This window comes from Bos javanicus, chromosome 9, assembly GCF_032452875.1.
Source record: "Bos javanicus breed banteng chromosome 9, ARS-OSU_banteng_1.0, whole genome shotgun sequence".
NCBI classification, from domain to species: domain Eukaryota; kingdom Metazoa; phylum Chordata; class Mammalia; order Artiodactyla; family Bovidae; genus Bos; species Bos javanicus.
In genome coordinates, this window is record NC_083876.1 from 77097225 (window position 1) to 77125099 (window position 27875).

Sequence of the window (27875 nt, forward strand, 5' to 3'; positions counted from 1 at the left end):
AAGTCTGTAAGGCAAGTATTATTATTATAAAATTGTAGAGCAAATTAACACTTTGGTTGTCTTGTCGCTAAGTCCTGTCTGACCCTTTGTGACACAAAGCCTGCCTCTCCCGCACTATCTCCTGGAGCTTGCCCAAGTGCATGGCCAGTGAGTTGGGGATGCTATCCAACCATCTCGTCCTCTGCGGCCCTCTTCTTCTGTCTTCAATCTTTCCCAGCATCAGGGAATTAGCACATAGGAGGTACATTATTTGCCCAAGGTTGTAGGTCACGAACCTGGACCAGAACCCAAGTTTTCAGATCCTTCATCTAAAATCCATTCTATCCAGCCATTGTGAACCTTTCTCTTCTTTTGAGTTGAATATGTGAAAGATTTAAGCCATTTAAAAAATTACTTGTAGTTTCTTATGTACTATTTATTTCAAAGTCCTCTCAGGAGTCATGCAGTTCTAAATGTGGAGGGGACATATCCTTGCCCTCTTATATCTTATACCTGCCAAATCTTACCCTTTTGAAGTGAAGGACATTTTCATTTTGGATTAATATTAAGACAACATAAAAAAGCATTTTGTTCTCTGAGGTAAGCTTTTCTTCAGTGTTTCAACAAACCATTTATACTTTTATCATTTTTTTTCTTCCTACAAAAAAAAAAGTCTCCCTTATTTAAATTGTCACAGCTTGGGAGCCCTGCCTGGAATACATAATAACTGCTTGTAACACTTAAAATGAAAACAAATTTACCGAGGATGGTGGAACGACAACAAAGAGCAAGAAAAATATAAGTACATGGAAATAGTCTCTCCTACGCAGATATTTTCAGCCCTAAGTATTTTTATTGAAATTGTTGCTTCCTGTTCTCCTGCCTCCTCTTCCTCTGGATTTTTGGAGTAGCGGGGGATGGGAAGGGGCTTTAAAAATCTGAAGATCTGAAGAGAGAGGGGGAGGTGCGTCTTTAGAAGTGTTATTTGATTTCTTGGGTTTAGAAGGGAGCATTTGGTGAAGTAATACTGAATCTGAGCAGAAGACTGATTGACAGTCAGCAGAAGAACAAGTTTCTCAGCCTTGGTGCTATTGACGTTTGGGGCAGGATACTTGGATTTTCAGGGTGGAGGGCTGTCCTGTGTATGCAGGATGTTTCAGGGGACCCCTGGGCTCTGTGCATTCAGTGCTAGTAGTAGCCCTGCCCTCCCCAGCTGTGACCACAACAAAATGCCTTCAGACATGGCCCAGAGTCTCCTGATGAGAGGCACTGTTCCCAGGAATGCATTTCTGGACTCTGGTAGGAGATTTGGTAAACCTCCCTCCTTGTCCCTCCCATGGGCAGTCTCTCCCTATCTAGACATAAACTAGTCTTATTCCCTGAAAGTAAATTTACCTCCAATGAGGCCTGCCTTCTTACCAAGATTCTGCTTATACTTTTTGCCCAGTGATCCTAAAAGATCCATTTACTGAACTCTTTTGCCAAAACCAGCTAGAGATGACAGAAAGATTTTGACAGCTTCCCTATTGGTTGGGTGGAACTCATGATATTTCCTGAAAATTCCATGCTCCTCTCTGGTCTTGCCCTATTACTTACCCTATTACTCCTCTCTTTTTCCACTCAGTATGAAAATGGATAAAATGAGAACCCAACTAGGAAGCTGTAGACCTCACTGACTTTGGGTGAGACAGCCCTCCCAATTCTGGGCTATTAATTGCTCAACCATGCTTTGAAATAGTTGGGTTAGGTAACACATCTTCATGGCCTTTCAGCTCTAGAATACTATCATCTGAACATTCTTAATTTTTCTTGGCTTTTTGAGTCTGCCAATTCAGATTTTAGAAGCGACTCCAATCCCCTCAGTGACACCAATTTATAAACCTATTTTTGAAAAATATTTGTTTGGAGTTGTTTACTTGTTTTATTTCATTTCTACCCTTACCCTGCCCACTCCCTCTGCCCCAACTTTATTAACCTATACTGAGACTTTAGATACTCATTTGTTATAATGATTGCATCAAGAAGTTTTGACTTCAATCACATTTTACAAGACTACATTGTGGACTGAGATTATAGCAGCAGAGTGTGGGAATGAAAACCACTTTTCACATATATTAGAGAGAACAGGTTATTTAAAACCAGCTGCTGGGAAAGCCCTTTTTTCTTTTTTTAAAAAAAAGAGTACTTTAAAAAAAATAATAAATCAAGTAACTACTACTGGATTTATCTGGATGTCAGCATTTCAAAAATTATGAAAATTTGATTCATGCCTACAAATGCAGGCAACCTTTTGCTGCTGCTCTGATGACGCTGCTGGTGTTCACTCTTGGGAAGTAAGGGTGTCTGACTTTCCCCAGACATTCCTGGCACTGCAGGGAAAGGTGGGCTGAGCTGGGAAAGGCCTCCCTGCCTTCCACTTGCTGGCTGTGTGACCTTTGGCAAGTCACATTCTCCTCTCTGGGCTTCTGTTGTTTTCTGAAATGAGGGAGTTGAATTTGATTTCCAAGTTCCCTTAGAGCTCTGAAATGGAATGAGTTATATCAGGAACGCTGGTTAGGAGCAAGGCTTTGGAACATAACCTCTTCAGCAGAGCTGCAAAGCAGGCTCCCAGTGAGACTGGATCTCCCAGAGTGGCAGACCCTGAACTCTTCCCACCCCCAAGAGAGAGGTGGGCAGTGGCTCACTCCCTTTGTTGAGATGTCCGAAGGGCTGCACCCAACAACCAGCTCCCTACTCGCTTCCCCTTCTCCACCCACCCACCCAGCACAGCGCCTGTTGATAAAAGGTAGCAGTTCTAAGAAAATGGGTGGGAGCCTGCAGAGAGGAATGAATCAACAGGCTCCGGGGGAGAAAGAGGAAGACCTGTGGGGGTGTTGGACGTTCTTCTAATCAAGGGGCAAAGAGGGGGTGTTATCAGTGTGCTGTTAGCTTGCCCTTCCCGCGGGGGAGGAGGAGCAGATGGGGTGAACCAGGGGTGACTGAAGTGTTCTCCCTACAAAGATTCACAAAGAAACATGCTGTAGCCCTATTCAGAGGGCAACATTCCAGCTCCTGAAGATTGACCTAAGCCCAGAGTGATCCCAAGTTCCTCGTGTTCACAAAACCTTGACAGAAGGGCTTGTAGCTGCTCGGTTTTCCTAGGAATGTTTGTTAAGGAAATGCCCAAGAGAAATTTGTTCCATCAGTCTTTCTTGAATGGTATACTAGGTGCCTTGCAACATTACCACATGATATATTCACTTATTAAAGAATATTCATTATTACATGCCAAGCACTGAGCTACCTGCTTGGGGGTACATCAATAAATCAACTGCCTAAGATCTCTGCTCTCAGGGAGCATACTGTGTAGCAGGGGAGACGGACAACACACAGGAAAGACACATAAGTTAAACAGCATGTTAGAAGGTGATGGAGCCAAGGAACAAAAGGAAACTAAAAGAAAAGATGTCATTTATTTAATCTTCCTCCTGTGCTTTTCCTCTCCTTTGAGTATTGAGAATATCCTTCAATATTTTTCCTCACTGCAATTTTTTATCCTTCAGTATTTTTCACTACCAGCACGACTAGAGTATTGAGACTAATTGGCTCAGATGGTAAAGAATCTGCCTGCAGTGCGGGAGACCTGGGTTTGACCCCTGGGTTGGGAAGATCCCCTGGAAGAGGGCATGGCAACCCACTCCAGTATTCTTGCCTGGAGAATCCCCATGGACAGAGGGAGTCTGGTGGGCTATAGTCCATGGGGTTGCAGAGTTGGACATGACTGAGCGACTAAGCACACATATGACTGGAGTATTATTTGAGACTAATTTCATAATATAGCAGAACAGTGCTATGAGTTTATGTTAATGCCTTGTACCTGTTTAGTGACACAGTTTCTAAAATTTCCTTTCAAGATTTCTGTGAGAGAGACAGAGAGGATATTTTCATTCCCATTATAAAGATAAGGAAACTGAGGTTAAAAGACTTTACAGAGCTTGGCATCTTGACGTTTTCTCATTAATCTTCTGTAGACTTTTGTTGGAAATATTTTTGTCATTTTCTCTGTAGGAAAAAGTGTTAGAAATTTCAAACAATGGACTTCAAGCACATATTTGGAACAAACCTGGTTATTCATTGGGTATATGGTGATTACTTTAGGTAGATAAATACATGCTCATTTGATGGTCACCACCGTGCTTCCTGATACCAGGGTTATCCCAGAGGTCACAAGATTTCCTTAGAGAGCTGGTGAGAGGTGGCGACTTTTTCTTTTTTTTTCCCCACAGCCTAAAATTGCAAAATCTTTTTTTCTTCTTCCCTAGGCTCTAGTGATACCAGCGAATATTAGCAAACCCTGATCCAGTCTCTTGTTGCCTGTCTTCTGAGATTTAACATCAGTTGCATCTTCTGGAAATGGGTCACATCACTGGATGTCATCCAGGTAAGACTTCTTCACAGCACAAGCGGGATACATGCACACACACACACACACACATTCCGTTTGCTGTAGTGCCCAGGGAATTTGCCTGTGTACATGTTCATTCAAAGGATATAACTTGACAGGCTATAAAGGTGAACATTTTATTTGTGAATTCTTTTGCTTTGCTCCCCCTCCCCACTCATCAACTCCCCCATTCCTTCCCAGGCCATTTTTCTTCTTTCCGTAGGAATTTATTGCAAAGCTTTCATTTCCAGATTGAAAGCTCTTAAGGTGCCTATTCATGAATTGCTACATGCTCAGTGCCCATGGTCTAATTTCAGTACTAGTACAACCAGAACATATTAAAAATATTAAAAAAGGTACACTTACTTTTGCTGCTTTCCCAAAAATATGGTTATGTGATGTGTTCTAACGCCAATTGTAAATGACGTTTGTTTTATACCATATCCTCAATAATCTGGAAAGCTACTCCTACCAGTAACGTGAAAAACTGGGGCATTTCTACCTTCATGTCTTCACTACCCTCTTTTCTTTTTTAGAATGTGCATCTAATATGTTTAATTCAAGGCAACAGGTTAAAATTAGGGATTATGGTTCCTTGGAGGGATTTCATATAAAGGGAGTCCTGGGTTTGGAACCTGACATGATACTTTATTAGTTGTTTGGCTTTGAACTATTTGGTTTACCTTTCTTTAAATTCATTTTTTTTTCCTGTAAAATGAAGGAAAAGTTCCTCTTACAATTTATTTATTTATTTTTAAAGGGATTAAAAGGGATGGGACAACAAAGAAAGTGCCTGGCATTTAGATAGAACATACTCAGGAAAATGTTAGTTTCCATCTTTCTACCCTCTCCCCCTTAGTTCGATAATAAAGCTTTCCTGGGAATGACGTTTTTATGTGACAGTTTTATTGTCTATTAGGACTTCATACAATATGAATGGGTTTGCGGTGCGTCTTACAGGTGTGGGCTCCCCACGTGCGGTGTGGTGGGAAATGTATTCTCTTTACCTCTGTGTTGATTACAAGACACACTCATTTAAACTGATGGCTGAAAGTGACAGAACCTTCCTTGAGGCTGATCTCTTTCAGTCTTGAGGTGTGACTGCCCTTTAAAATCCACTGGTTTGGGAATTATGTGATCAGCTCCATTCACCTAACTTGCAAGTGTGCTGGGTAAACAGTGCATTCTCTTCTGGCTTCACCTCTCATAAAGCTCTTCTTCAGTATGGACTTCTGTGCCAGAAATTTCTTCGCCATCACCACCACAGAGTGAGTTTCTGGTCAATGACCCAGGTGATAATCAAGTGGTTCTCTCTTAATCTGGTGACTGGTAAGAGCACTTGCTTACCAAGGAGACAGAGCCACAGTTTGGAAAACTAGGGGAAATTTGGGACAGAAATTTGGACCTACCAAGACACAGAGATGCCATGTCTTTGCTCTGAATCAGGTGCAAAGGACAGTACTTGGTATTGCTGGACAAGAGCTTCTCCAGGTGACAAGTACAAATTGCTCTTCTCATTCTTGTAATCTGAGTGCTCAGCATCTGCTCCAGAACAAGGGCTCCAGCATTAGAGAACAATTCCAAAACCACATCTGATACTCCACACATTGCCTCCTTAATGAAATTTAGAACAGCTCCATGAAAGAAAAACAGAAGTGAGGAGAGCTTACAAATAATTAGGAAAAGTAAGATGGGAGTTGGATTCAACATGCTGTACTATCAAAAACAATAATAAGAAACAGCTCCATTAATTTGGTGTGAAGAACTAGATGAATATACTCTTAGGACTGAAATCACAAGCAAAGTGGAAATTGCCCAAAGAAGTAAATAATTCCTTGATAAAGCCTTTTGTAAATAATCATGATTTGTCTCTGCTGGATATTTCATGTTTAAATTGTCACCAAAATAGTTTCCATTTGAGCAACAAGGTATGGGATTGTGTTTTTATGATATAGAAGAAAAAGCTAAGTACTTAATAACATCCCTATAGAATTATTCTTTAAATTCCATTTGCATCAAAAATACATAGAGGAAACCCAGTAAAACAAACAAAAACCAAACAGAAACCAAATAAAAAATAATTGTGAGGACTCATGCACTTGCAGTGGGAATAATGACCCTTGCACATTGAAGGTTAGCTTTCCAGGGCTCATGAACAAGTGAAAGAAAATCCCTAAGACAAAAGCCGATCTGGTCTGATAGGGCCCTATGAAGCCATAGACAGTTTATGTTTTCTTTGCCTTCATCACATCACCTTTTTTCATCACACCGCCTTTTTTTCATCACATCAAAGGTCTTACTCTACTTCACATACAGTGAGCTTGGCACAGCAAAGAACATGAACTTGTTTGGACTGGAGGTGAGAGAACTCCATAAGGTTATCCCAGTGCCCTTGGGCACAGAGGTATCACCCTTGGCCTCTAAGTCTACTGGAATGTGTCCAGCAGGGCTGGATGGATCCCCTACAGTGGAGAATCACTGCTGTGGAGAGTCAATATATGCTCAGGTATAAGTCCTTCCTGGATACAAATTGTTGATTTGCATGTGTGATTGCATGTTTCAAGTGGCAAAAAATAGAAGAAAAAAGTACATATGCAAAGGTACCCATTTCAGCTCTCTCTCTGACTCCAATTCATTCTTTAAAAAGGAAAAATTATTTATCTGGCTGTGCCAGGTCTCAGCTGTGGCACTCAGGATCTTTAATTGTGGCATGCGAATTCTTGGTTGTACCATGTGGGATCTAGTTCCCTGACTAGGGATTGAACCTAGGTCTCCAGCATTAGGAGCAAGGAGTCTTAGCGACTGGACCACCAGGGAAGCTCTCTCTAGTTCATTCTTGACACCTGTTCTATAGCTTTTCCTTTGAAAAGCACATCTGCCATGTTCAAAAAGCCCAGGGAGTCAAAGCCAATCTTCCTGCATGTTCAAGTCTTCTCAGTCCCCCACCCCACTTGGCTCAGCTACTGCCATGGCTAAGCTGAGCCCAGCTCCTTGCCACACCCTGTTCTTCCCTCTCTGAGCTGCCTCTTTTTGGATTGGGCCTGGAGAGCCCATCTGTTCTCAAAAACCTGCAGTCTTTCCAAGACCCACATGGGATGACCCCTCTTCTGGGAGGAAATTCATGGCAGCCCTAGAGATTAGAGCTATCTGCTCCTGCTGCTCTTTGCTTGGATTCAGCTTTGGGCACTTCCGTACTAAGGCTTGTATTTTCATTACCTGCCAGCCTCCCCCACGAAGTACAGACTCCTCAAGGGCCAGGGCTTGTCTTATTCATCTTTGTTAGAGAATGCCGCAGGCACCAGGGGAGTTTTTCAGCACAGGCGCAGCAAGGTAAATGCTGGCTAATACACCTTTTCCTCTCTGTTTAGATTTTGGTGATTCACAGTGTGAAAATTGGACTTAGTCTTTTAATGCTCAAACTCTTGACCACTCTTGAGTTTTTGCTGAAGTATCTTACTGTGTCCTGGTCTTAGCTTCGGAAAAGTGTTTATTCTTCTGCCCCATAAGAATTTAGATCCTGGAAGCTTGGGCAGTATTGTGTCTTTCATTTCAAATCCTGTCTATCAGATTCTATTTTCCACATTGGCTTTTCCCTGACAGCCAAAACTAATCCTCAGTGTGTTCAGATCCAGTACTGAGCTGGTAAGAAGGACCCCCTTTGTGCAGAAGGCCCTGGATCAGTATCTGCCAGAGGATTCCAGGTTTGTCACTGCTCAGGTCTGGCCTTTGGTTGGTGCCTAGAGAGGGTGGTTGGCCCTGCCAGCCACAGACCCTGCTGGAGAACTTGCCAGGGGAAGTGTTTGCTCTTCTTAGGATTTTTACGAATGGATTTTTGTGTAGTTCAGAGTGGATCAGTAATTTTCCATAGTTAGAGTGTCTCTGCCAGGTGGGTAGTTTCCCTTCGGTTGGTAGAATGCCTTCCGATAAGATTCAGGCATAAATAAATTGTTTACTCATTACAAACCTTCAGGTACCAGCCATAGAAGAGGAGGGGGTGCCCAGGGTGACACAGAGACCTTGAGAGAGCTGAAGAATCCAGAGAGATAGAATGAAAGCAGGGTTCCAACCAATGAGATACTTAAGCAACACCCAGGGACTTTGGGTTACCACACGTAGTAATGTTCTAATTCATAATATGAAGGAATGTGGGCTCATTGAAAACCTGTCAGTCTACTGAGGTTAGGCTGATCTTGTTGGTGTATTTCCTGGCAAAGCAGTACATTTTACGGATAACAAATATAAACAGACGTACATAATTACAGCTCGTGCTTTTTGAGCTCTTTCCAGGTGAGATACTTTGTGCTTTACATTAGATATGCCATTCAGTCTTCGCAACAACCCTTAGGTTGTGAGTGTAATTACCTCCACTTTATAAATAGCCAAAATGAGGTCTAGGGAGGTTACATATGTTGCTTGCATATCAAGATTTTAGCTGATGGTTTTTCCAAGTTGTTCTTTTTTCTTTGTTTTCTCAAAGACTGGAAGAAATGAAGCAGATCAACAGGTTTTATTTCCCTTGTTGACCAAGAACAAGGATGTTTAAGAGGTTTGCTGGAGAAAAACATATCAGTTTGGGAGGATAGTGTGGGAGGGTGAGCAACAAATATTTTCTCTAAGAAGGAGCTGATATTTTAGGATACAAAAGATACAAATTAGGTTGACAGTAATTTTCCCAATGTCCATATCTATATTAACTCTTTTCTCTTGATCATTAGCTGACTGGTTCAGAAATACTTGACCCAAATTCTCTTTTATAAGTGCTGAATAAACTCATAGCATGTAAGGGTTGGTTTATTTTTTATAATTAATATTTTTTTAATATTTATTTTATTGCTTATTTGCCTGCGCAGGGTCTTATTTGCAGCATGCAGGATTTTTAGTTGTGGCATTCGAACTCTTAGTCGTGGCATGTGAGATCTAGTTCCCCTTCTAGGGATAAAACCTTGGGTTCCTTGCATGAACAGCACGGAGTCTTAGCCACTGGACCACCAGGGAAGTCCCGAGGGTTGGTTTTAAACCACTTGCTCCGGAGACTTTAATAGGTAGATACCTGTCTCTCTGCCTATGTCGATGGCTTGTACTTCCGATGTTTACAAATCCTTAACTGGGCTGGGAATACACTAACAGGTATCCATATGTCATCTAGGCAAGGCTCATACAGCTCTGCTATTTTGATCTTTCTTCTGCCTTGAATTCAAAATCTGCAGGAAGAGGCAGAAATCCATTCCATCTTTGTGGGTTGTAGGGTGGAGTCAGAGGCTGTAGTCTTCTGAACTTGTTACTATGACACTGTCTTGGCAGCCACAAGCTCCCCCTTTATCTGCTATTATCCAGGCCTGAGGTTGAAAGGGGTGGGTAGTGAGACTGAAAGCAATAGATGGTTCTGACCAAAGGTTGCAGGGTGAGGCTGTACTCTTCACTGCTCCTTGTTGGGTATGAAAGGAGGAAGAGGAAGGACAGTACACTGCAGGAAAGAGTGTGTCCAGGAGTGTAATGGGGGCAGGGACAAGCTCTAAGGATAGAAAAGCTCATCTCTGCCTATGGAAAGTTCATTTAGCACCTGAGAATAAAGAAGAGATGATTAGTTAGAAACACCTTGTAAAAATATCTGCTCGTAGAAAGTAGGTCTCTGAAATGTAAATGCCCTGAAAATCTGCAGGTCTGGAAGATAAACTTCCTGAGTTTATCACCTTAAAAATGCACACTGGTGCTAGGAATAAATTTAGGAAAAAGTTTGCAAAAGCTAGAAAAAAAAAGAGTAGAAATGACCTCTTGGTAAATTAGATATGATGATTTCACAAGAGAATATAAGAAAAGTGGAAGGAATCACCAATAGTACAGAACACCTGTGATAACGTAATCAAGAGCAATAAATAATATAGATTTTGAAATGATAAATTATGACAAGTCAAATTGGTGGATTTAAGTAGACTTACAAGATTAGGCATTGAGTCCAGCCAAGCAGATGTTAAATGTTTAGAGCTCAGGAAAGCACTTAGAGTGAGCTCTCAAAACATTTTACTTGCAAAATTAGTTCAGATTGATTTGGATATGAACATGCTGGAAATCAGACAGCAAACACAGGCTCTGGAGAGATACAAGGCACAGAAAGGGAGGTAGGAAGAGGAGGAAGTGGTTTCTTATGTACTTTTTCTATAGGAAATAAAGTTTTTATGTAGGAAAGCTATAAATATATTCTGTTTTGAATACCACTTACCTATATATGCTGATGGTTATATTCCCAGCCAAACTCTCTGTTGAACTCTGGATCTACTGTCTAGTTTTCTACAGAAACTTTATGCTTGGCTGTTTCACCATAACTTTACTCAGGTGTCCCAAACCCAACCCACTAGTGCCTGCTCCCACCCAAGTCAGGAGCAATGCAGCTGCAGCCTCTGTTCCTCACTCTCCACTCACATCCCATACTCCACATGGCCTACAGTCATGGTCTGAGCTCTTTGAATGATAACTATTAAAAATGTCTAGCGTATGCCCCCAAATGTCTAGAGTATGTCTTTGGTCCCATAGTCACTGCCATTAGTCAGAAGACTACCATCACTCTTAAATTATTGCAGTAGGCTCCTAACTTATCTGCATGATTCCCATCTTAGCTTTTGGTTCTCCTATAGCCATTACAATAATTTTCTAAAATAAAAGCTAGCTGTATAGCTTATGGCCTGTAGGTGAACCGAGAGGATGGTATGTGAAGTTGACACCAGGACCCTGCTTACTGGCCAGCCTCATCTCTTGCCATTCCTACCAGGTCTTCCCCTTGAATTTTGTGCTTCAGTCATACTGCATGTCTTCCCTAGATGGGCAGTACCCTCCCTCATCTGCCTGCCCAGCTCTTGTCCTTGTTTGGCTAACTCCTCTTCCACCTGTGCCTTTGAATTGCAAGCATCCATCTGCAAGTTTTTCCTGACCCCCTTCCTCATTCACTTCCGTATCTCTTGGATCTAAGTTCTCTTACATTCCCCTGGTGGTGCTAAGTCATGTCTGACTCTTGTGACCGCATGGACTGTAGCCCACCAGGCTCCTCTGTCCATGGGATTTTCCAGGCAAGAATACTGGAGTGGGTTTTCATTTCCTTCTACCAGAATGTAAAAGCTCTTTGAGAAACAAGACAATTGTTCAATGTCATTTTACTCTCAGGGTTTGGAACATAGCAGACATTGTTAATGTTTGTTAGATAAATGACGAGTGCATAATGCATTGCAATTTCTCAGAAGAAGAAACAGAGGTTAACTCACAAATCTAAGAGTGACACAGTGAGTCTTCTAGTCCAGGATTATTTCCGATAAATCATCCATCTGCAGCTAGATACACCCTCTAGATATAGGCAAATTGGGATTGAACCTTTATGGTGTGAGATACTGTTTTACAGGCTTTTCTGTTTTTTTGGTTTGCTGCAGAATGGTAGCACTCAGTGGCAGCAAGAGGATGAAGAGGCTTGTGGCTCACAATCCAGGAATAATCAAGGGAGACGTGGACTAGAAATTGGGGTGCCACCGCTAGCTCACCAAGTGCTTTTCTTTTAGCATTTAGCCTTTCTTAGGCTCAACTTCCCTCTCCATAGATAGGCAGGTAGAATAGGTGGTGTTTAACATTCTAACTCTGTAACTCTATTATACTGTCTGTGTCACGGTGCCCTTTAAGCTACTTCCTCCTTAAAAAGCTCAGTGAGCAACCAGTGAGATATACCAGGAAGTAGTGCGTGTCCTGAAGCTTGGCACAAAAATCTCTTGGCACAGTTCTCCTGGATGGCATGCAACTGAGGAGCATGCCTGGCTGGTCTTAGATCCAGAGGCCTCCTCCAGCTCCTGCCTTTCATTGGTAGTGAGGACTCCTGTTGCCATTAATCCCTATCTGGACACACAGCCACCTAAAGGTGTGAAGGACCCAATAGTAGGAGGACTTAGTTCAAAGTGTGGGAAGTTCAAGGTGTCTCCCAGAACCAGCCTATCCCAAGGGTCTGGACTAGATACCTTTCTCCAGAAAATTGTCCAACCGCATCTTTTAGGAGAGCCTGCCTGGGTGGGGGCATATTCCTTCCCATAGAGGCACCCATTACCCTCTGTGCCACCAACTGCAACTGTTTGGGTTGGGTGGCATCTGGCACAAGTACAATCAAACTGTAGGCTAATTAAAAACCTGCAGTGACCTCGTGCAAAAAACATTAGCTGCCATCAGGCTCTTGAACTGGGAAGTACTGCAAGAATGGGGCACCTAACCCCATTCAATCCAGAGGTGGAAACTAACTGAAAACACACAAGGGAGAATCTGTGAGGTGAGGTTAGAACCACGAGGGGTCATGGCAGCCTGAAGTGATGAGGAGGCAGAAAATGGAGTTTGCAAAAATTAAGAGGTTATACTTGCACATGGGCTTCCCTGGTGGCTCAGATGGTAAAGAATCTGCCTGTAATGCAGGAGACTTGGGTTTGATCCCTGAGTGGGGAATAACCCCTGGAGGAGGGAATGGCTACACGCTGTAGTATCCTTGCCTGGAGAACTCCATGGACAGAGGAGCCTGGCGGGCTATAGTCCATGAGGTTGCAAAGAGTTGGACTCAACTGAGTGACTAACTTTCACTTACATGGAAAAGTCCCTGAGGAATGTCATAGATGATCTGGAGTAAAGTGTAAGCAAGTCAGAAAAAGAGAACAGAGTGGGCAAGGAGAGAAAGACCATGGGTGTCAAGCTGCTGTGGTCTGGAAGGCTGTCTTGGACCTGCACAACCTTCTGGTTCAATTTCATGCTCAGAAAGGTCTAGCCTAGACACAGTTCCTATTCTTATTTCTGAGAGGTTCTTTCTCCATTGTGTATCCTTACAACAACCCCTTACTCATTTCTTTTGAGTAACTGGAAGAGTCTAACACAGCCATCCTTAAGGTAGGGCTCCTGAACTCCTCTGGCATTGGTAGGTCATCCTGGCATTCAAGGATCCACGTCCCTCTTTCTTCATATTTATGTAACATTTTCCTCTGCACTGCACAGCTCCTTAGTTAGACAACATCAAGTTCCCGTACATTGATCCTTAGGGAGATTTTTATATTGGAGTTCCATAATTTTGGGCTTATGAACCCCAAGGAAACTCTAGATGGTCTTCAAGGAAGTTGACAGAACCTCTGAAATTGTAAGTGGTGAAAGTGTGTGTATGTTGAGGGGTTTTTCTGAGGAGAGTTTCCATAGCTTTAACCAGATTCTCAGAGTGACCCATAACCCCCTAAAAGTTAAGGGTCACTAGTTTATCACTAGCATAGCTAGGTTGCAAAGAGCTCAGATTCTAGAATCAGAATTGTAGTTAAAATTTCATCTGTATCACTTACCATTGGATGGGTGTAAATATTTGCTTTACCTCTACATCTTACATTTTACATTCATGAAACAGGTCTAACGCCGGCAGTACTGACACGTTGGAGTGGTATGAGGATTCAAGGAGATAATAGACATAAGGTGTGTAGCACAGTTCCTGGCATATAGCAAATTTTTTAATGTTGATATGTATTACATTTGGATGGCTTTGATATGAGCAAGGTGGGTGTCGAAAATGGCCAAGGCGATTAGAATGGCCATAGAGGCTCCAGATTCGTTGAGACAAGTTCTAAACAGTAGGCATGCAGTCCAACGGTGTGCACCAGTGTCCCTGGTTGCTGGCTTCCCTTGCTTCTGCTTCTGTGGCTTCCATGGATGTACAAGTTTACTTGGACTTCATCTTTCTTCTTCACTTCTTCCTCCACTTTGCTCTCATGGCTCGAGGTTTCTCAAAAGATGGCACTAAGGCCAAGACCAATTAACTTTTATAGGGCAGCATGTGATCCATAGCAGGTCAAGCTTCTGACTAGCTGTTTTTGAATAAAAGCAGATAGTCAAATAAACCCCATTGAGGCTAATAGGATGATGTTGTTATAACACTGTATCCAAATAAGAGAGAGGAGGCCATTTTCTCGACTTGGACGAAGTATCCAGCAGTGGAGTCAGGCTTCCCAGGCGCCTGCCTGGACTCTTAGGTGTGGGGAAAGGACTGTGAGGCAATGGTGAGCGTGCAATCAGCTCTGGCGATCCAGCCGGTTCTAACAGGATCTCCTGTTGGGGCTTCTGTGGTGGAGAACATAAATCCTCAAAATTCCTGATGGGAGGCCCTTGAGTTTTCATTTGACAGGTGGCTAATCAAGTGTATGTGAATAATCATTATACAGGAAACAACCCCAACAAAACAAAACCCAACCCAACTCACTAATGTAAAAAATGTCACTGTGTTTCCAAAATAATGAAGTCCAGCCTACCTTTGCAAAGGGGAAGAGACACAGCAGTGGCCTTTACCAATGCAGCCCGGTGTGCTTATTCTACCAGGTGGGAGAGACAACAGGGGAGTATTTTCTGGCCCTCACCCAGTCACTCAACCATGCAGAGGTCTATGACCTGCAGTTGTTGTAGCTCTCGGAGATATTTGGCTGGACTCCATGTCTCTGTAGAAGGACAAAAGTCCTGCTATTGCAGTAGCCATGGCAATGATGGCGACAGTGAGGACGATGATGCTGGTAGTTGAGTGTTCTAAATTTGTGGTGGATATCTGCACATGATTTCCTGTCTAAAGATCTCAGGTGCGCTCTGGTGGTGGGGCTTCTGCAGGGGCTGTCTTACCTCTGAGAGAGGGTTCTTGGTGTCAGTTGCCCACACCTGCCCTTGGCCAAGCCCAGGCTCAGGGCCAACGCCAGCATTTTGCTTAGGTGCGAGGCTGTTGCCTAGCAGCTTCACTGTTCAAACATGTTGAGAACTAATTTGACCTTTGTCCCTATCCTGCCTTAAGACACCCGTGTAGGACGCTGTATCAGCACAGTGTCTAGCCCGTGAGAGGAGCTAGTTAGGTACTCTGTAAATGTTTGGCTGCTGCTTCTTATAATGAATACTCAAATGGCTTCTTTATGCAAAGAGCAACCTGCTCCTTCTCCCCTTGATTTTCTGTGGGTTTGTTGTTGTTGTTCTGGCAAGGGGTGGGTAGGGAGGAGAGAGGATTAACACATTTGGAAAATTCCTTAGTACATTACTTGTGGTTGCTCCTTATGCAATAGAAGACATGACCATTAGCACAATTTCAAATATCTCCCAGTTTGAATCCTTGATCTCTGTCCCTTTTCTATAAGGATCTCTCTTTGTGTTGACTTCTCTAGCCCCCTACATTTGGGCATAAGTGTGAGTCCTTTAAGAGAATCTTTTGGAAATTCTGGGGTCTTGAAATTGGGTGCCAAGCCTAGGATTAAACTGAATTTAGAATTATTATATCAGTTGTTTCTACAGACTCTTTCTAGGGTGGGAAATGGAGAGGTCTATTGTGTGGCTTCCTTCAGTCCCCTAAACTGGAGCAATGTTTCCCATAGTCTCATTCCCTGTATGGGTCCAGGTTAATACTGAGCATGAGATACATTTAAACAAGATTTGGAAGGTGACAGTGAAGCATTAGCTGTTGTTTATCAATAGAAATTGGGTGTGGAACTCCAGGGGCAATGGTGGGTTGTGACTTTTGATGCTGATCTGCTAACCACACTGTGGACCACTCAAGGTCACCGCTCCTGTGGCAACCTCTGCCTCTTTGAATCCTGGTGGTGGTTTAGTCGCTAAATCACATCTGACTCTTATAACCCCATGGACTGTATAGCCTGCCAGGTTCCTCTGACTATGCGATTTTCCAGGCAAGAATACTGGAGTAGGATGCCATGCCCTCCTCCAGGGGATCTTCCCAACCCGGGAATCAAACCCAGGCCTCCTGCATTGCAGGCAGATTCTTTACCGGCTGAGCTATGCGGGAAGCACACGAAGCTAACAGTGGTGGTGGTTTAGTCCCTAAGTCATGTCAACTCTTGCAACCCCATGGACTGAGTCCTGAGCCAGAGGTATAGGCAGTCCCATAGTAAATTGTGTTGATGTTACCATGCAGATCACCTCATCATTAAGAAGAGGGTGATGAAAGACAGCTGTGAGTTCCAATTTGTCCTCATGGGTCTTAGGTTCTTGTTTGTCCTTGCTCGCCTCTCCTTCCTGTCCAGATCATCCTCCAGACTGCTGGTGCAGATCCACAGCAACTTCATGCCCAATGCCAATCACAGGCACAACTCCCATAGACTTCCTTTTCCAGCAATCCCATTCTTGTGTCAAGTTTAGTTCTGATAATAATCCCTATTCAACACCACCTCTGCTTCTCTAATTGAACCCTGATTGGTAACACCGTTCTTATCGTGAATGAATACCAACCTTTTTTTTAAAAAAGCAGTGGCCCTGGAGTTCAAATATTCTTTGTACTGTCTTGGGGAACACCAGCTTTAGAGGGGGAAGGCATGAGAGTCTTTTCTGTAATTCACCTGGTATGTTGGCTGAACTTGTTTTCTGTAACTCAAGCATTATACTGTCCATAGGAGGGGAGTTGCTAAGGTTTACAGGGAAAACAGACAGTTGTTTACTATCATATATAGGTCAAGCATATATGTCTAAATATAAGCATACATTTCTTAGGTATATATGCTTGAAAGTGAAAGTGCTAGTTTCTCAGTCATGTCCAACTCTGCAACCCCACGGACTGTAGCCCGCCAGGCTCCTCTGTCCATGGGATTCTCCAGGCAAGAATACTGGAGTGGATTGCCATTCACTTCTCCAGGGGATCTTCCCAGCCCAGGGATTGAACCTGGGTCTCCTGCATTGCAGGCAGATTCTTTATCATCTGAGCCACCAGGGAAGCCCCTAGACACCTAAGGCACAGATATTAAAGGACTTAAACACCTCAGGACATGAGAGAAGTGAAGAAAAATGAAGGTGTGGTGGAGCAAACTAAGGTGAATGCAAGTTACTTGCACAATAAACAGTTGTTTAATGAATGTATAAGGTGTGTTTTGACATTTTTAATTTAGAAATAAAACAAAAAACAAACAAAAAGTATAAAATTATTTTTTAATCTACTTTTACAGTACCTCAAAACAACTATTTTCGTCTCCGGGTATTACTTTACATACATACACTTGTTAGATAGTTGGAATCACAGTGCACCAGTTGTTTATTGTATTGTCTTTGTTTTCCCCCAGTTATGTTTCATATATATATATATATTTTTTTTTTTTTCATTGACCTGGATCTCAAGGGAGACTCTGAATACTTTTAAGGAGATTTTAAAACCTTGGTTCAAAAAAGTGTTATGTTTTCTCCTTCATCTCCTGCTTAGAATGTTTGGTTCTGAGAAGTCTATGAGCTGTTTTGGAAATCAGTCTGACAGATGATTGCTAAAGCAGTGTGTAGCCAAGGTGAGTCCTAAATAGTAAGAGCTGTTGCTAAGGAAACCGCGACAGAGAGGTTTAGGGTACAAACTTTGCTATCATATTTAAATTTCTTGCCATGGTCCTTGCTTACTGGACTTGAACATTTAAACAGCTCCAGTCAAGACAGAAGTGGCGTAAGGGTGATGGGCATGGTCTAGCAGAGGGCACAGTCAGAAGGGACTACGGGGCTGCTGGAGAGCAGAAGAGGGAAGGGTTCATGCCTGCTGACCCGAGAGAAAACTTTCTGGACTCAGGGATCTGTGAATTTGAGTGAGAATTAGCTTAATACTGGGAAAGACCATTCCTATGCCTCTGCTAGTGTCTCTGTCTCCTGGGGCCAGTTGTTCTATAAGCTGGGTACAACCTATATGTGTATGTATATTTAAGCACAAACACACAATTAAAATGAAAACTTACCTTGAACTCAGTACATTCAGTTGATAAAAACTAAGCTGCTTTACTTGAGTTTCAGATTAGGTGACTGAGAATTTCTCTTGCTTGGCCTTCATCTCAGCTTTACCTCCATCTTTACTTCTTTTTGTTGCAATCCCTGAGGCCCATGGGGTTATGAGAAAAATAGCTTGAAAACTGCTGGTTTGGAACCACTTTAGTTCATACTTGGTCTTATGAGGAAATTTGAACTTTTCATGTTTGAGTCAGATATTTTGCATCTTATTAAAAATTTTCATTAATCTCTTTGTGATAATAGTGATCAATGTTAGCAAAATCTATAATTGCAAAATCATGGCACTGACAAGATGTCAGGCGGTGTTCTAAGCACTTTATATATATATATATATATATCATCAACTCATTTAATCTTTGTAGCCCTATGAGGAGAGTACAACCATAATTCATTGATTCTAAAACATATTTTCTCTCACATTTTAGCATCTGCGAAATTTTAATATGTCTTACTTTTGGTAGCATGTCATAGTTTAATTGGTAGCATTTTAAAATTTCTTAATGGAACATAAAATAGTGGTATGTTTTACGATACAGGCTAGCCTCGATTCCTGAAATCCAATATAACTATCCTCAATTTACAAAAGAAGAACTTTGGGCACAGAGAGGTCAGGTAACTTGCCCAATATGACAAACCTTGGCATTCAAGCTTCAGTTTGTGCTCTCCGCTACTTTGTACACTTCCTGGCCTTCAGTATGGGTTTCCCCTGTCCTTGCTTTCACTGCCACCAAAGAGTGCACCCTTAGCCTGGGGACCTCTCCTGCTTCTGAGAGTGGATTTCATCCACTGAGTGGAGGTCCTCTTCCAGGAGCACCTCCTGACAAGGCAGACACAATTTCCAGAGTTTACCAATCCAGCCTTTCTCATTCAGCCATTAACATTCTGCTGGGATTTACTTATTTTATTGCTTATCCAAAGGAGAGACAATTCCAAAACAGCCTTTGGGGAGATGAGACACAGAACAAGTTGTGATAAGAGAAAAGACTGGAAGGATAAATGATATTTCAGAACTGGCTCCGACTGGCTTATAAGAGCTCTTGCCTGCTGGCTGGTGGAAGTATTTACATCACGGAAATCAGCAAACATGCTGTGTGAATCAGGGCGTCTTGTTTGTTTGTTTGTCCTTTTCAGAGAGCCAGTTTATGATCCCATCATTGGATAGATGCTAAAAAATTGGATTCTAGAAAAAAACCCCTCATTGGTCAAAACACAACAGTAGGAGGAGAACAGGAGGATGAGTATGAGAGGATATTCTGAAGTTTTCTCAATAGTCTCAATGCCAAAGAATTTTAATATTATTAGAATTGCATCATGTGTATATATTTTAATTTAATTTATATTATGATCTTAATATTTATAGGGAAGGAGGTCAGTGACACATATACTATCTACCTGAAGAACTGTAGAGAACCCTAATTACCCAAGGAGTGAGCACTGTCCACTGTTTATTTTGCCCTCCTTCTTGAGAGAGAGGTTCGTCAGCTATTTGCCAAGGGAAGCAAGTGGGCAACGGGGCTTCCAAAATCATCCCGCAAACAATAACTATTAGATTCTAGAGGGCAGCGCTCAACGTGTAGGGAGTGATCAATAAGTGGTTATTGTTGAATCAAGTGATTATTTAAGAGTTCTTGTATAGTCACATCTCTTCTATGTGGGTTCTCTGGTTATTTTCTCTTTTTTTCCTTGGTGATTCTCAGTAAAACCCACAAAACAAAAATGGCTTGTGGGCTTATCATTAGGAGGAGGAAGGAAGTGAGCTGCTGCATAGACTGTGCCCCAGCCAGAAGAGAGAAAACTCCAGGAAATTAAGTAGATTGCAGCGAGGGTAAAAAGAAACCCAGTGCTGGCCAAGACCTCAAGTGTTTGGCACACAGGAACAGAAGATCAGGGGGATGGGCTAGGGTCTGAGGAGAGGCTCTTGGGGCTAGAATGAGGAAGGGAGTTTGAGTTTCCCAAACAGGAGCTCTTTGGTCACCTTGGGGTCACAAAAGTCACGCACGGGAAATTGGTTGTGGGGGAGGGGCAAGAGGAGGGAGACAAACTCTCAAGGCAGACCAGACTTGGAGATGGGGATTATGGCAGTTTAATGTTGCAAAGGATTTGCCCATTTTCATGTCCAAATTGGGCTATTTTAGGGAAAAAAAAAAAACCTTTGTGATTCTTCTCTATTTAAAGCTACAAGGATTCAGCTCAGGAAATGTACCTTCATAGGTTGTAGGATGGAGATTTTAGCAGTTGGACTCTTGACTGACTCAGTGTATGGGCTTCACAGCTATGAAGGCTGAATAGCAATTTCTAGAACGATCTTCCTAATATCTTAACCCCCACACAGAAAAGAACTGCATACAATCTATTAACGAATTTGGCTCTCATTAATAATTCTTTGAACTGGCAGAGCAATCCTAGCTGATTGAAAATAATTATCAACCTCTCCAAATGATTAAACAGCACATTTAGATTTTCATTTATATCATCATTTTGATTGAATGATGTGTATGTGTGTGGGACTGTGTATTAACAAGGTATCTCTTCAAAGTTATAATAAATACTGCATGGAAAAAAGAGTTGCCTATTTCTAAGTATTAGAGGAAAACCAAGAAGCCGAGGGCGGGTGAGCCAAAGCACAAAATTGGGACCTAAAATATACGATAAAAGACAGACTGTGGCAGAGATAAAGTTTCATGAGACACGAGTGATAAACACATAGAGAAATACTTGTGGCGTTCCTAGCATAACATCGGAAGATTGAAAATTCTGGTCAGCGTCAGCAAACAAGCAGTGTAATTAATCTGGAACAGAAAGAATACCACAGATGTTTAAAATTATTATTTTTTCCCTATTGGCTCAGTCTCCTGCATATTTACAAATTGAAGGTTGTAGATTGATAGCTCCTGAGATGCACGTCCAATGGGCCCTGCTCCAGGTTTGTGTTTGCACTCAATGCATCCTTTTGGGTTCAAACTATTTCCCCCAATTAGAATATAAGAAAAATTATAGCCCAAACCTGCTTTTTCTCATGTTGGTCTCCCACATGTGTTCTGTTAAGGAGTCACTCAACAGGAATAACAAACAAAAACTCCCACCAGTAACTGTATCATCTCACAGAGGGGTGTGCAGGCTGCTCTTCTTCACTAAGATAATTCAGTTTGGAACAGCCTCATTCATAACACAATAATAGTAACTCGTTTCCACTGGGTTCATTTGAATTCTGATTTTGCTGCATGTCCCCATCTGGATTAGCTCAACAAACTTTAAATGCTAGAGAAAAAATTATGCAAATATGGAAGTTTATAACACTCTGAGCAGATTTTCTTTTACAACCCTAAGGACTGGGCAAATATTTCACAAGGAGGTAAACTAAGTCACCAAGAGGTTTTGCTGGTGTTTTACGGTCTCCTGAAAAGTCAGAGGCAAAACACCAGAATCTTGGCCAGAGTTTAAAATTCTGCAGGTTAGTGTTAGAGCATGATCTGCTTCCAGGTTGGTGGGTTTTTTGTTTGTTTATTTTCAGTGCGTGTTAAACATGGACTTTTTCTGAAAGGGCAGTCACAGACAGAGTAGCTCAAATGGTTTGAAAAGCGCCAGCTCTACAGAAGAAGACTCTATCTTATAGCTGGGAGCCTTTCCTTCAAAGCACGCAGGCTGATAGGATGACAAGAGAACTTCAGTCATGGACTGTGGTGATCTCTGAGCATCTCAGGTGCTTTAAAAGGCAGCACACCTGGAGAAGGAAATGGCAACCCATTCCAGTATTCTTGCCTGAAAAATCCCATGGATGGAGTTGCCTGGTGGGTCCATGGGGTCCATGGGGTCATAAAGAGCTGGACATGACTGAGCACCTTTCACATACATGCATGCTTGTGTGCTAAGTCACTTCAGTTGACTCTGACTCTTTGCGACCCTGTGGACTTGTCTCCCACCAGGCTCCTCTGTCCATGGGATTCTCCAGGCAAGAATACTGGTGTGGGTTGCCATGCCCTCCTCCAGAGGATCTTCCCTACCCAGGGATCAAACCCAGGTCTTTTATGTCTCCTGCATCAGTAGGTGGGCTCTTTACCACTGAGTCACCTGGGAAGCACATCAAGGGCAGAAGAATCATGGCAAACCCTGCCAGACCCTTTGTAACCTGCAAGGTTCATCACTCCTCTGGCTGGAGACACCAGTTCTCCTGTGGGGTCTATTTGTGTATCAGTCATTCTATAAACCCTGAGATATAATTTGTCAAATCGTGCATTCCTAGATAAGACCTTCTACTTCTTTGCCTTGAGGTTGATTAAAAACCAAGTTTTTAGTTCTTTTTCTATGAAATAAATTAGCAAAATAGAGTATGGTGAGAATAGACTAAAATAAAAGGTACTAAAAATAAAATGTTCTCATCTTTGAAAATTCTGTATTCACAATTTAAATGTTATCTTGACTTAGATATGAGTTTTGTCCACATTTACTTCAAGATGCAAAGTGTATTCTGACACACATACTCACACACACAAAGAAAAAGACACTCAAAGAGACTCTGAGAAATCATCTGTCCACTTAGTAACCAGAATAGAAACAGAAATAGAAACCAGGTATAAAAATAATTTCCAAGAGTCTCTGAGTTACAAAAGATACATTTGGTTGTTGCATGTAAACTGGTCCTTCCTCCCTTACCTCTGTGTTCCCTTTTAATAGTTCCTGTCCCCTTTTTTTCTCCCCCAAGTCACAGGTTAGGAGAATATTAGCAATTATCTTTGATGGACCCACTTAGATTATGTTTACATAACACCAAGCAAAATGTTTGGGGAAGGAATTCACTATTGCGCTGGGGTGTAGGCATAAATTTCTTCATGTAAGAACCAGTTCTTCTTTACAGAATGTTTCAAAATGTTTATTTCAAACCAGTGGGCTCAGCCTAGTTAAGGGGTGTTTTCCGCATAAAAGCCTTGTGGTTGGATAAGAACTGGCCTCACCCAGGGTGTCCTAAAACTGTCTTATCTTTTAGCACATTTTCTAACTCCTTTTAGACAAAAGAAGGAAACCAAAACAAAATTGGGGCTAACAATATGGTTAGGAAGATAGGGCATCAGCCTTTTGCTAGAAACATGTATTCCTGTGAAAATGAAGGGGATGCAAAGAAGAGAATCATGAAATTTCATAATGTTCAGAGTTGGAGGGGCTTAAAACTAATCTAATCTTCCTTCTTCTACAGATGTGGAAACTGGGAACCACAGAGCAGAGCGACTGATCACATTTTCTAAAAACATTTGGCCTGTGATCCAAGAGCTGACTGAAATATTTCAAGGCATATTTTTCTAGATATTCCAGAAAAAAAATTCAAAATTCTCTTTTATTCTAAAATCCAATCATTCATATTGCCCGGAAGTCTTTTCTTATATTTCTCTCAAATTTCTCATGTTTATTTGTGACAAAAAAGTTTACTTTATGGCAAACTGCCTTAGATGTCAAATATTCTGAAACAGGACCTGGAGTTAAAGGGGACCCTGACTCTGGTCAGAGACAAATCTCTGTGGCCGCCACCGTGGGCTTTCATTTTTAGCCATTTGCCCAGGTGGCACAGTGGTAAAGAATCGCCTGCCAAAACAGAAGATGCAGGAAACGTGGGTTCAATCCCTGGATGGGGAAGATACCCTGGAGTAGGAAATAGCAACCCACTCCAGTATTCTTGCCTGGAAAATTCCATGGATAGATGAGCTTGATGGCCTGCAGTCCATGGGGTCGCAAAGAGTTGGACATTACTGAGCCACTAAGCATGCACACACACACCAGACTCAGAACTGAGGACTATTTAGCACTCTTTAGGGCTAGAGAGGAGTCCTTTTTGGTTTTGATCACTTTAAGGACAGTTTAAGCTTGCCTCTTACTCTTTCAACATATCCCCAAGGTTGTTCCTACTCTTCTCTCTTTCCTGTTCTTTGGAATCTTAATGTCCTAGTCGTTTAAAATTGTCTGTTTTCCAACTTTCTGCCCACCCCCCCTTATTCTAATCCCCTAATCCCAATTTAGCAAAGTATTGAGTTCTTTTTTTCTTTGTTATTTTTACTCTGTAGTTTTCTGGCTACCTTGGGAAGTTTACTTTTTTTCTTTTTTTTAACAAAAGTGAATTTTACTTATTTGGACATTTAAAAAGTAATTCCTTCCAGTTTCTATGAGACTGGTTTCTCTCTTTTTAAATCACTGGATGTCTTGAAAGAGGTCTGCACTTAGTCAATACTTAGTGTCTTCACATCTCATTAATTCCTCAACCCATTACAGGCTGGCTTCCACCACCACCGTGCAATTAAAACTGCTCTCTCACCAGTATCCTCCCAACTGGCCAGTTCAATGGCCCCACTCTTCCTTGTCACCCTACTTGACATTTATGCAACATTTAACACGGTTGACCAGCCACTCCTTATTGAAACTCTTTCCCTTCTCAGGCGCTTTTATTTCATCAGCTCTTGCCTAAGCTTTCTTCTTAGGCTTCCTTTGCTGGTTCCTCCCACCTTTTGATGTTGTTTTTCCAGGGGATATATTTACGGTTTGCTCACACCGCACACCGTTACTCTGCTCTGTTGTTCTCAAGGACCCCATATGCACTGATGAAGTTCTCTGGCTTATAATTTCTCAGCTGAACACCCGTTCATATTTCCTAGAGCCTATAGGACATTTTCACCCATTTTCTCTGAATGTGATGGATGAGGACTATTATTCTCATTATCGTCATGATTAAATTCTCTCTGCCTTTGCTCATGCTGTTTTCTGGGTCCCTCCTTCACCTTCCCAGCTTGGAGCACTCCTGCTAATTATTCAAGACCAGCCCTCCTGCTGCCACCTCCTCTTGAGCACATTCTCTGTCACTCTGAAGAAGGGTTTCTTGTTATTTCCTTTTTTCTTTTAGAGTATTTTGATAGTGATAATGACTAACTTTAATGGAATTCATAGATGTCAGTCTCTGATCTAAGTTCTCGTGGATGATCTCATTGAATCTGCACAGAAGCCCCTGACATAGGTACTTTTATCATCCACTGATTTTGCATGAGAAAACCAACTCATGCAAATAACTTGTAGGTTTCCACAATAAAATTTCAAACTCAGGCAGCCTGAGTCCAGAGTACTTACCCTGTCCCTTCCCCCCACCCTCCATAACGGTAGCTAATTTTTACTGACAACTTATTTTGTGTGTGGATTTCTGTGTATTATCCTCATTTAGGAGCTTCCCTGGTGGCTCAGTGGTAGAGTCTGCCTGCAGTGCAGGAGACCTGAGTTTGATCCCTGGGTTGGGAAGATCCCCTGGAGAAGGAAATGGCAATCCACTCCACTATTATTGCCTGGAGAATCCCATGGACAGAAGATCCTGGCGGGCTACAGTCCATAGGGTTGCAAATAGTTGTACACAACTGAAAGACTAACACATATCCTCATTAGTCCCTGGAAGACTGTTACAAAGTGTTACATGGTAAAATTATTATTATATATATTTTATGAATGAGGAGTCCAGTTCAGTTCAGTTCAGTCGCTCAGTCATGTCCGACTCTTTGCGACCCCATGAATTGCAGCACGCCAGGCCTCCCTGTCCATCACCAACTCCCGGAGTTCACTCAGACTCACATCCATCGAGTCAGTGATGCCATCCATCCATCTCATCCTCTGTCGTCCCCTTCTCCTCCTGCCCCCAATCCCTCCCAGCATCAGAGTCTTTTCCAATGAGTCAACTCTTCACATGAGGTGGCCAAAGGACTGGAGTTTCAGCTTTAGCATCATTCTTTCCAAAGAAATCCCAGGGCTGATCTCCTTCAGAATGGACTGGTTGCACTCTTCTATCAGCTCTCTAAGGGCTCTGATGGTGTTCTTTCCAATTTTTTATCCTCTATATCTAGCCACAAAATATAAATTCAATAAATGTGGAGAGAGAGACTGATAAACAGATTGGCTATTGTTGTCTTTGGGTTGTTTTTCGAGGACAATTGATATGCATCCACTTTGTTCTATGTTTTCCATAGCCAGCCATTTCTGTGTGCAACATTGTGAAGCCAAATATGAAAATGCTGTCTCTGCAAACTTAGTTTCACTTCCCAAAGGTAACATAACTGCTGCCCTGACAGTCTGTATCTGCTTCCCTCTCCCTTTAGCATTTTTTAGCTGTTGTGTCCAGATGTAAGGTTTAGTTGAAGAGACCCTTACTCTATTCAGAGATGAATACCACATTTCACAGAATATAAGCCTAAGACAAATTTAAGTCATGTCATGGTTTGAAAGAGGCCATTTTGTTTTGAGTGAGGCGGTATTTGTCCATCTCAGGTACTTGCTAGTTCCATTACCTGCCCCTTCCTTCCCTCTTCCCTTCCTCTCTCCCTTCCTTCCTACAGCTGAATTTTACTGCATGCTGATAATGTCACATAAAATTCCATCTCTCCACTCTCCCCAAAACAGGCTGGTTTTGTAATTTTTGAACTGTAAAATACAATATTTTGCATCCATAAAGTGCACCATATATTCATTCTTCTTGTTTTGTTTGTTTATAAAATTACAGAAGTCCTGGTGCACCTTCTTTCACTGCACTTCTCTTTATTGCCCTTCACAGATATTGCATTTTTTATAAATTGAAGGTTTGTGGCACTACTTTTCCAACAGCATTTGCTCACTTGTGTCCCTATTTGGTAAGTCTGGTAATTCTTGCAATATTTAAAACTTTTCAATTATTATTATATTTGCTCTAGTAATCTGTGATGAGTGATCTTTGATGTTGCTATGACAACTTCTTGAAGGCTCAGATGATGGTTAGCATTTTTTAGCAATAAAGTATTTTTAGTTATGTACCTTATTTCTTTTAGATATTATGCTGTTGAGCACTTAATAGACTACAGTATAGTGTAAACATGGCTTTTATATGTGTTAGGAAACCCTAAAATTCATGTGACTCATTTAACTGAGATATTTGCTTTATTGCAGTGATCTGGAACAGAACCTACAATATCTCTGAGATATGCTTGTAATACATGGTTACTGTAGAAAATATCCAGAATATAAAGTTATATGTAGTAAAATTTAAATATCCTTCTTTGCTATGAATCTCCCCTACTTTTGGTTGCAATACCTTTTCCGTGCATTATAAACCTAAATGTGTAAAATACACACCTAGTGAGTTTTTAAGTTTCCTAAACTGAGGTAACATCGTATGATGTATATCATAAACGTGCTGTATAATCTTCAGCACGTTTTTTCGGTAATATGGCTTTCCATGTCTGTGTTAATAAATCTACTTCAGTCTTCTTAATGGTAATGTAATATTTCATGCTGGGTGTATACATTTTATAACCCAGTTCCCCTTAGAAGAAAATGTGGATTGGGCTCCAAATGCTAAATATACACATATCTTTGTGCCCAGGTGTAAGGATTCTGTAGCTAAGTTCCTGGAATTAGAGTTGCTGGGTCAGGAAGCATGTCTTATTTTGATAGCATCTCCTTGTGGCATATGATATCCAGTGATGACCCCACTGAATCAAACCTCCATGTTCACATCCTTAGCTGAAAACTCACATTAAATCTAAGATACTTATCCTTGGCTTCACTCATGGCTCAGCAGTAAAGAATCTACCAGCCAATGCAGGTTTGATCCCTGGGTTAGGAGGATCCTTTGGAGAGGGAAATGGCAACCTGCTCCAGTATTCTTGCCTGGGAAATCCCATGGACAGAGGAGCCTGGCCGGCTACAGTCTATGGGGTTGGCAGAA

At 41.9% G+C, this 27875-nt stretch overlaps 1 long non-coding RNA gene across 1 annotated transcript in view; it reads left to right on the top strand.

The window, feature by feature from the left end:
- LOC133254099 (uncharacterized) overlaps nucleotides 1-27243 on the top strand; it is a 37292-nt gene extending 10049 nt beyond the window's left edge. Inside the window, exons 3-4 of the long non-coding RNA XR_009738570.1 lie at nucleotides 4281-4399; nucleotides 23355-27243. This is a non-coding gene — a long non-coding RNA (uncharacterized LOC133254099). The remainder of the gene's footprint in view (nucleotides 1-4280; nucleotides 4400-23354) is intronic.
- The last annotated feature ends 632 nt before the right edge of the window (nucleotides 27244-27875 follow it).